The sequence below is a fragment of the Solanum pennellii genome, chromosome 1 (assembly GCF_001406875.1).
Source record: "Solanum pennellii chromosome 1, SPENNV200".
NCBI classification, from domain to species: domain Eukaryota; kingdom Viridiplantae; phylum Streptophyta; class Magnoliopsida; order Solanales; family Solanaceae; genus Solanum; species Solanum pennellii.
This window is the reverse complement of record NC_028637.1, coordinates 5092632-5103292: the sequence shown is the minus strand read 5'-3', so window position 1 is coordinate 5103292 and position 10661 is coordinate 5092632.

The window sequence follows — 10661 nt, the reverse complement described above, 5'->3', positions numbered from 1 at the left end:
GAGTAGCTAGGGTTTGATTTAATTGTGCTCCATAGCAAACGTTAGCCAAAATTTGTCAGGCGTCTCTCTCCCAAAAATCTCGCTCGCCACTCTCTGCTCGCCTCTCTCGCTTTATACACAGAAGTGTATAATTCTGTTTCTGTTTTGTATAAAGATAGAGAAAATTGTATATACACATGCAAAAACATATATCTTCGTGTTATACACTTAATTATACAATTTACAAACATTTTACTTCAATTCAATTGTAGACAAATGCAAATTTTATACAAATATTGCAGAGAAAAAGGCCAACGAATTATACAATTGTGCATTATACAATTGCAGTGAAATACAATTTTCTCTAGCTTTATACAACAGAAGTGTATATATTGTGTTTGTGTTTTTGTATAAAGCGAGAGAAAAACATATATCTTCTTGCTATACACTTATAATTATGCAATATACATACATTTTAATTCGATTCAATTCTATGCAAAACAAATTTTATAAAAATATTGCAGCGAAATAGGCAACGAATTATACAATTGTGCATTATACAATTGCAGTGAAATAGGATAGCGAATTATACAATTGCAGCGAAATAGGTCAGCGAATTATACAATTTACGCCAGCGAATTATACAATTGTATATGTAGAGCGAATTATACAGTTTTATGTTTGCTATGGAGTGCAATTATGTAAACTTTGCTATAGCATACAAATATGAATCTTTTGTTTGCTATATGTGAAAGTTGCCCTATATATATATATATATCTGAATTATAAGGTGTTTCATGATATTTTATATGGAAAAAAACATAACAATTTAGATTAAAATTTCACAAAAACGTGATACTTCAGATAAGTTAATTTTAATTATTTTTTTAAAAAATAAATAAAAAATCTCACTATATTCACTATATATAGATCTAATTAGTGAAAGTTCTATTACGTGTATAACCAATACTTCAAGCTAATATACATCTTCTTGGTTAACATTCAACATTCTAGGCCTTTATATCCATCATGAAAAGTGTGACACCTTTAATAAAAAAAAGATATATATATATATTTTTTATGTTAGACAATACTTTATTGGATATGATCTAAATTAACGTAAATTTTGGCCTTAGGCTATGCTTTTCATGTGTTTCTTTTGTCTTGGATGTCATGCTTCTAATAAAGGTACAAACTAGATCACACTTCTAGCACCTCATAATATATAACAACGCATTTCATGACTTCTACTTGCAACTTTTCGAAGTATATGATTTATAATAAGCTACACTTTCAAAGCATGTCAATTGGCTTGTGAATTGTTGTAGCTTACGATTCTATATGCTTCCTCCGTTTCAAGTTGATTGTTTAGTGTTAACATGATACGTAGTTTTTTAAAAAAAATTCTTAAATTGATAAAAAGTTTATCAAAATATTTTTTAATCTTATATAATCTCAAATACGTCATGTGCATTCATAATTTGTCTTTTATAATGGAGATTATTTTTTAAAATAAAATAATTAATTAATAGGAAAAAAATGTTTGAAAAGTACTTCAACTTTGATCGAAATTACTGCTACGATATCAAACTTTGTGGAGAACCTTTTAACCCCCCGCACCCGCACTATCTAATAGTATATTTTAAAGGTATATATGCGTCCACGTAAACACATTTCTATTTATAATGATCCAATATTTATAATAGCTTATGTGGACACATATTTTATTTTATTTTATTATTTTATTATATATAAGCACATATATATCTTCAAAACACACTATTAAATAATGAAAAAAATAAAAAAATTTCTCAAAATTATTACAATAATTTCAATCAAAATTAAAATATTTTTTCCCTAATTAATAAAGAGATCTATCGTATAGGAGTAAAATATCACACTAAGAGAGTCAAAAAGACAAAAACATTACGAACACATGAAGTGTCCCTAGCTAGTAAAAGACCACACTTTTTGTGCATGCATCCAAATCTTAATCAATTATAATATTTGGTAGAGTCGTTGAATTCATGTAATTTGGCTTTTCAAAATCAACACTGACAATATTTATATAAAATATAAAAAATTTGTATTTTGGAGTCATGTGATGTAGAATAAATGCACCCCCTTAAGACTACTTTATTTTATTTAATCCCAAGGGCCGGTGAGGCGGTGATGCAAAATTCGAGTCCAAAAATCACCTTAAACATTGAAAAAATAAACATGTAATTCTTAACATGATATCGATATGTGCATAAATATTTGTTATTTCATTTATATGGGACTCTGATTATTAATAACATTTTATTTAATTAAATAATATAATACATTAACTTTTTATAAAGATCAAAGAAAGTCTCAACTTGAAGTCTGAATAAGTTAAATTACGATTTTACCCTCCTTTAAAGTCTCCGCATGACTTTAGTCCAGTCAAATATGAAATCTAGGCGAGTAAATGAATCTGTAAGCATTTATATTGTTATAAAAATAAATAAAAATATTTTATTCAAATTAATGTTATAATTAATGGGAGAATTTTCGTAGGCTACTATTCCGGTTCGTGATACGAGGCTTCTTGTGGAGATTGTAATATTGTTGACTGTCATCTCAGCGGACCCCCTAATTCCTATTTACGATTCTGTTCTTCTTTAATGACAATGTCATTTGAAACTTGTGTTTTTCTTTCAAATATATTGTAATGCATTAGAGACACGTACACGTGACAATCAAGTTTTGAAGTTGTATTTAAGTTAATTATGAATTTCTGCATTAGTTTATAGTATTAGACATTTATTCTCGCTTTACTTCCGGACTTATCGTTATATTTGAATTTTTGTTTGACTTGTCTCTACTAGATAAGACGAGTGTCATGACACTCATTTTTGAAACATATGACGTCAAAATTTCGTAAGTCAACCCTCAAAAACATTTGAAATAAATCGTCCATTAATCTTAACTTAAAAATATTAGCATTCACATAGAAAAGTTTATGAATAAAAAAAATAAAAATTACACCTTTTGAAAATATATGAACATATATATAGCAACAATCTAGAATTAGTAACGAGAATTATAGAGTCTCTATTCTGTCACTGATAAAATTTAGATTTGTTCTATCCATCATAATTTGAAAATGATTTAGTGATGGCCTCTGCTGGTGGTAGCCTGAATCTTGAGTGGAATTAAAAGACTCTGATGTAGTGAGATTATAGAGAAAAAGTAAATATATTGTTGAGTAATTAGAAGTAAGAAAATGAAAGAAGAAATAGTTCAATTTATAGGACTTTTAAAAAACATTGTGGAGATTAATACAATATAGAATTGTGATTAGATGGAAGGAACTTAATAGTAAATGGAGTTTTTAGGGAAAAGTTAATTTACTTAACTTTAATTTAAGGGCAACTTTCATATATAGCAAACATAAAATTCATATTTGTATGCTATAACAAAGTTTGTATAAATGCGCTCTATAGCAACCATATACGTATAATTTGTTATACATGTACAATTGAAGCGAACTGTATAAAACGAAGTGTATAAAACGAGAAAGAGAAAGAGAATTGGACAGAGAATTGCATAAAACGAAGTGTATAAAACTAATTGTATAATTTTAAGTATATATGACAATTATATACAATTTGAATTTGTATAAAATGAGAGAGAGAGAAAGGCAAAAAAGACTTGGGCAGGAAATATACAATTGAATTGAATTGTATAAAACGAGAAAGAGAGAAATTATATATAATCTGAATTTGTATAAAACGAGAAAGAGAGAGAGAGGCAAAAAAGACTTGGGCAGAGGAGTACTTTTATTGTATAATTATAAGTGTATAGGATAAAAATATATGTATTTGCATGTCTATATACAATTTTCTCTCGCTTTATACAATTGAAAACACAATTTATACAATTATATTGTATAAAGCGAGAGAGGCAAGCGACAGGAAGCGAGCGAGAGAGGGAGAGTGGCGAGCTAGAATATGAGGGAGAGAGGGACTGAAAAATTTACTATGAAACACAAATAAATTAAACGATAACTATTATATTTATTTTATATTATTAATTTGTCATTCTACATAATTATCCAGTAATTTAAGTCGCAATAAGGGTGGGCTAGAATTAGAAAGAAGATAACTTTTTGACTTAATATGATGTGGTCTTCTTGAAATTTTTTAAATTTACTAACTTTTATGATGTTACAATTTGGAGTTGCAATTTTTTTTCTTCAAAAACTCCATATTGCAATATCTTAAAGGTAAAAGTAAATTTAAAAAAAATTCAAAAACTCCAAATTGCAATATCTTAAAGGTAAGAAAATTTTATTTATTTTTTACATGAACTCCACTTGTAATAAGAGTGGGTTAGAATTAGACAGATGATAACTTTGTGACTTAAATAATCCAATATAAATTATGAGAACATGAGTTAAAATTGAGTTCAAAGATTAAAGTATATTAGTAAAAATTAGACAAATCACATAGTCTAAGCGATAAATTACTTTCTATCCCTACTCTTTCACTCTTTACCAAAAATCTCCTCTTTATAGTATTTTGGATATATAGTATTACAGAACGATACTTAAATTAAAGCGGGCGAATACTTTAATTTTTTATTTGTTGTTATCAGTTACAACGTAAAAAAAGGATTAAATTAATTCCATGAATTATGCGAACGTTTAACAGATTTAGCATCCAGTCTGCTTAAACCTCTAACTATTTCGGCAAATTAAAATTTTAAATTGTAATAAAGATTAAATTTGTTATTACTGTATACAATAAAGTATCATAATGTGATACATTTAATTTTTTTTATCAAAATGTAGAATGATACTTAATATATCGAATTTCATTGTTTAATATCACGTGTAATTATACTAAGCTATATTGATAAGTTATTTTAGTCTCATTTACATTTAAAAGTCAAATATATTATGTATCTGACAACAAACTTTTGTTAATTATTATGATTTTAATCAAACTTATATAATTCAACGTGGTAAACGATACTAATATATTAAGTAAATTATTTTGTATCAATTGTCACATATACACAAATTTATTTTTTGATAATAGGATGTGTATCAAATACTTCATAATTTATGAATATTGTATATTTGATGATAATATAGTATCACACGTTGTGATTTACTTCAAGAGTACCACATGTTAATGTATACTATTTAAATTGATAATCAGTTTGTTTAACAGGTGTATAAAATATATTATCAGATATTCTATGTACAAGTGTTATATTGTATCATCAGTATTTGTGTAAATCATACTTATAAAAAAATAATTTATAACAAGTTACTGTAAATTAAATTATATACTTGGAGACAAAAATTAACATTGAAATACATTTCTTGACAAAAAATATTTTTCAAATTAATAATTACTTAGTAGGATTGTATTAGAAGGAGAGGTGATAATACAAAATACTAATTAACGTAACTTCAACACAATAAAAACATAACTATTCTACATTAATCAGTGCACCTTCTGCTGGTGTGTGTAGCCACTTCTTTGACCTTGTAGGATCTTCAGTATCGCTAACATATCCAGCCTTGACTTTGTCCATACGATACTTCCATAACAGTGTTCCGTATCAATGATACTTAAAATAGCAATTTAAGTATAGCAATATCTATTTCATAAATTAAAATATAAATAACAATCAAGATTAAAAGTATCATATACAGTTAAAATGTATAAGGTGCAATTAGTGATACACAAATAGCGACAATGAATTCATTATTAAAGTATCAATCATCAAAAAAGTACATTTTAAAATTATTTAATGGACTAAATAACATAATAATGCATGTGATACTAATTTATTTATTAGATAACTACATACATTTGGGACATTTTTAACAGATACCTTTTGTTTTTCAACATCCACGACAGGTTCATCAACATCATCAACATTTGCAAAATCCATTTGCATGGGTGAAATCGTTTGTTGATCGAAGTTACCAGAATTGGATTGTGGACCAACATTGTTTTTCGCCACAGAATCATCCCTACATACAAATATGATACTTAAATAATAATATTATATACATTAATGTTCATGCAATTTTATACTAAATATTAACAATACATTCAACTAAAACAGATTAGATACGTAAATGTTCTTGTCTAACAAATAATAGATGCACAAATACCTAAATATTTCATTTGTCGTTATATAAATATACAAAAAAAAAAATAAGGTATCAAAAAATTATAAATTGATACTTGAAATTTTATTATCAAAAAATTATAAACTGATACTTAAAATTTTATCTATGAAACATTAAGGAATGTGTAAGACATAAAAGTATCAACAATATTATGTGTTCCATGATTGCAATGAGATAAACGATACTTTAAAAAAAAAAAGCAATCATCCAAAAAGATACAAAAATCAGGACGGATAGGAATATAAATGTTGATACCGTAGATAGTGTTGGTCGAATGATCTGAGGTGCCGCCTTTCTACCCCTTTTCTTTGGGGTTTTTGGGTCTCTCGAAGTTGATGCATGTCTATTCTTTGAAGAAGATCTCTTGCTAGAACTTGGATTTGTCATGACTATAGAGTCATGCAACGATTTAGAACTCAAATCATCGAAACTTTCGCTTCTGAAAAAAAACAACAATTTTTTTAGAAAAGAAAGAACATTAGATACACAAGAAATGTAAAAAAAAAAGGAAAGTAAACTTATTGGAGAAGATGATAAACGAATTCTGAACTCTAAATCGGATGAATAAGGATTGTTATTTCGATCTTGTTAGGGTCATGGAACGATTTAGAAATCAAATCTTTGAAACTTTTGATTCTGAAAAGAAAACTATAAATATTTTAGAAAATGCAGAACATTACATACACACAAAAAAAACGAAGAAAAATTACTTGAAAAACTCTAAAGCGGAAAAAATAGGGATTGTTTTTTTTAAAATTTCAAATTTAGTTTAAAATTTTATTCGGAAATTTTAGTGGGAAAAAATTTGGGTGAAATTTTTGGGGATGGGAAAGTTCAAGTTTTGATTTTCAACTTAAAAAGTAAGTTAAGTATCATTGGGTGCATAAAAGGGATTTTTAAATTTTAATAAAAGAGTAGGGAAATATTAGGAATAGGTAAAGTAAAGTTGTGTAGTTTAGTAATGATTCCAATATATTTTGCTTTTTTAAACATGATTAATTCATCCTTTAGCATTAAGCTAGCGTTTGCCCAAAATTTTCATATACATTTGTCTAATATTATTGAATATCATTTGGATTAAAATTTGAGTGAAATTTCACCATATGCTTGACTATAATATTTAGATAACATATTTCACTTTTTTTTAGAAAATATAATTTATACACATAAGTTTTAAAATTATTAAAACTAATCATATGACGTTTGTATTTCAAGTCAATTTGATCTTTGTTATAACAAATAACAAGTAATGTCTATGACACTACAACAATATGGTAGTTCGAAGTGAGTACAACAAACATCATTTGATACATCGTGAAGTAGACAAAGCATATGACTTTGTTACCTTGGGCCGGTTGTTCATCATTTTCATCAATAACTATATCATCACTTTCATATTCACTAAATATTTCATCACTACTTTGGTGTTTACGTAAAAAAATATATACTTTGATTGTATCACAGCATAATATAGTAGATGAACATACTTTAATTGTATCAAAGAGTAACTGAGTATCTTCATTGAATGATTACTCTTCCTTCTTGATATCATCAAAGTATAACATATTATGGTGGCATCAAAAACTAACATAACAATGTTTTCATTGAGATATGCTTCAGTTCTTCAATAAGATTACTCAATCATCTATGATACTACTACAGTATACCTACATATTGACGGGGTATCATTGATGTTATTCAATTCTTTAATATTTTAATTTAAAAATATAAATGTATATATTTTTTTCAATTAGCGTGTTTAATAAATAAGATTGTGACTTTAGTAATTTTCATTTAATTATTTCTTATTTATTTTTAAAAAAGAGTCCAATCGTATATGATACTGATAGAGTAGAAATATACTAATGGAGTATTATAGATGATTAAGCTCGGTCCTATATGATACCAATATGGTATCAATATATCGACGAAGTATCACAAATAATATATACTTTACTAAATTTAGGTTATGACTTTACTAATTTTCTCTTAATTATTTCTTATTTATTTATTTAAAAAATATTTCAATCTTATATGATACCGATAGGTATCAATATACCGAAGGAGTATTACAGAGAATTAAGTTCAGCCTTATATGATATTGATAGAGTATCAATATACTGATGATACTTTACGGAAGATTAATTTAATGCTATATGATATCAATATGGTATCAATATACCAACGTAGTATTACAAATGATTAATTCAATAGTAATGATGTTGGCATCATGCGTGAAATAAGGAAGGAGAAAGTGGCGTAGGCAGGTAAATAGCTTGGGTCATGAGTCCATTAAGGATAAATAGTTTGGGTTGAATCTAATTTGTGTAAATAGTTTCACAGTTGTGTCTATTTTGTGTAGTTTTCCATAAATATTATACATGTAGTTCTTAATTTACTTGCTTTTAATGTTTAACTAATTAAAGTTAACTATAAACTGTAGATGAAAATAAAGTGTTAATATTTTTATTTTAATAGATTATTTTATTAAATATATTTACAAAGTCAAATAATTAAAAATGTATTTGATAAGTTTCTTGGAGAAATGACAACTACATTACACTTGGCAGTAGTTTGTCATTCTCTTGACACCTCCCTTAACACTTGTCAAGGACAAGGTAATTTTTTTGACCTATAAAAGACATGAATTTTGTGAGCAAAAATATAAGAAAAACTTGCTAATATGTTTTAGTGAGAAAAAATATAAGAAAAACTTGCTAATATGTTTTATTGTTCATCACGCCTCTGTCTCTTTCTATAATCTTCTCATTTTGAGTTTAATAAATTTTGGCTTTGTTATTCTTAATCCCATCAAATAATTTGCTGATGTTAATTAATTTGCTGATTCCTGCTATCTCTATTTATTTAAGATATGAAAGTGCTTGTTTAATTTTTTGAAATATTTTTTTAGAACAGTGCCCAGTACGACTCAAGTATTTATCTATTTTATGTCCTCTTATAATAATAATAAAGTTATTTATTATTATTATTACTATTGTGAAATTTTTTAATATTTTCCCAACAATCTAATAAAATATTGGCATATAATTTGTGTTCCGAAACTTTTTATGACTTGTGTCCTGAAACTATTGATGATACTGATGGTATTGAGGATAGTAAAGTTGCTGCTACCCTGACTGGTACTGTTCAAGTCATTCTGCCGGAGGATTACGATAAACAAAATTATAGCTATGTAAATAGACATGGTTACAAATTCAATGCTAAAAATAAGAACCTTCATGGAAAATACACCTCAATGCAAAAGAATGTTGAAAAGAAATGACAATCCCGTTAAGCTAAAAATAGTTTATTTTTAGCTGAACGGATGATCTGATTATGGTGATCATTTTAGAAATAAATGTTTTTACCATTGTGAGAAACTAGGTGATAGACTGTGGTGCTACATTCATATATGTATAAATAAAAACAATTTTGTGTCATACATCCAAGTTGAGAAAAAAGAAGAAATTATTTATTTTGGTGACTCAAGAACAACTAAAGTTCTTGGAAAAGGAAAAGATCTTCTCAAGCTCACATCTTCAAGCTCACATCTGGTAAAGCTTTGACATTATTCAATGTATTGCATGTTCCTAAATTAATTTGATTTTTGTAGGATTATAATGAAAATGTGGAATGAAGATTATTTCTTTTGAAATTAATGAGGTCATATTAACTAAAAATAATATTTTTGTTGACAATGAATTTTGTAATTATGATTTGTTTGTGCTTAATATTTGTGATAATTTCAGTGTATTTGTTTCTTCTTACATGATTGAGCCTATTTCATTATGGTATGCCAAATTAAGACATGTTAATGTGTCTTATATTAAACATATGCAATCTGGTGATTTAATACACGATTTAAATTTAAATAATTTTGATGATTAAATTAAGGTTGTATCTGCTTTGCAAGTTTCTTTATAACAAGCTACATTATAACATGCTAATGTCTCATATATTTAGAACGTGCAGTCTCTTGGTTTAATACCTGATTTAGAGATTAATTTTGATAAATGTGAAATATGTGTTGAAGCTAAAACTACTAAAAGGTTATGATTTTCAGTAAGTAGAGAAACTGAGTTATTATCTCTGATCTACACTGATTTGGATAATGTAATGACCTGTTTAGTCGTTTTGAACAGCAGATTTTATTTCTGGAAAAACTGTGTGAGTCGACGGAACCCACGACGGACCGTCATGGGCACGACGGGCCGTCGAGGGTGTCTCGTTCCAAAAGACTTAGACTTCTGAAATTTGGGTACTGAAATCGAACTTGGCGACAGACCTGCAGGACGAACCGTCGTGGGCACGACGGACCGTCGCAGGTGTCTCGTTCCAGAACACTTAGACTTCTGAAATTTGGGTACTGAAATCGACTCTCTGAACTTGGCGACGGACCTGCAGGACGAACCGTCGTGGGCACGACGGACCGTCGCAGGTGTCTCGTTCCAGAACACTTAGACTTCTGAAATTTGGGTACTGAAATCGACTCTCTGAACTT